General features: G+C 38.7%; 1 protein-coding gene across 6 annotated transcripts in view; it reads right to left on the reverse strand.

Moving 5' to 3' along the window:
* LOC119585703 (mitogen-activated protein kinase kinase kinase kinase 3-like) overlaps positions 1-729 on the reverse strand; it is a gene marked incomplete at its 5' end in the record, with an annotated part of 59,548 nt that overhangs the window by 58,053 nt on the left and 766 nt on the right.

The raw sequence follows: 729 nt of genomic DNA on the forward strand, positions 1-729 counted from the left end.
CAGGATGATGACAAAAGCCTTGGCAGCGGGGCCTGGGCTACAACCCAGGAGAGAGGGCTTGCGTACCGGGAAAACACTCATCGACATCGAGTTAAGAAACATGTGTAATTGAAGTTTCTTAATTAATGGGCCAAGACTGTTTAATAATGTACCAAAAAGTATTAGAAATGCAAGTGTTTAAAAGAAAATTAGACAATTGGTTGAATTCAGTACCAGATCAACTGTCAACAAGTAGTAGCGAAAGAATGAGGGATGAATCAAATTCTATCCCTCATCAAGTTCATTTCTTAGCAACTGCAAGAAGGTGGGTAGTCCCAGGATGCTAGCATGAACCACTCACAGAGGTTTAGCATAAATTTACACCAAGTAATCAAATAAAAGGTAGATGGTAAGAGTTAGTTTGTTTTTGGGATTCAGCTCTCTTTCTGTTATCATAATTGGTTCTAAGCATGTGTTTTTCTTTAGCTCATCGAGCAGCTCACACGCATTTTAAATGTCGATGCTTACTTTCTGCAATTCTCCAAAAGCAGAATCTATCATCTAAACATCTTAATTTCTGGAAGCTGCTCAGAGATTACAAAGCTAAATTTCAAATTTCATCTCTCCTGCCATCTTTACGTACAGGTATAGTTCTCTACTCAGCCACACTGCAAGTTTAACTAATTGTTCACAAAGCAGCTTTAGGAAGTGTTGTGAATGCTCAATAGATGTCACAGTGCACTCATTCTC

The sequence above is a fragment of the Penaeus monodon genome, chromosome 20 (assembly GCF_015228065.2).
Source record: "Penaeus monodon isolate SGIC_2016 chromosome 20, NSTDA_Pmon_1, whole genome shotgun sequence".
In the NCBI taxonomy this organism is placed as follows: Eukaryota; Metazoa; Arthropoda; class Malacostraca; order Decapoda; family Penaeidae; genus Penaeus; species Penaeus monodon.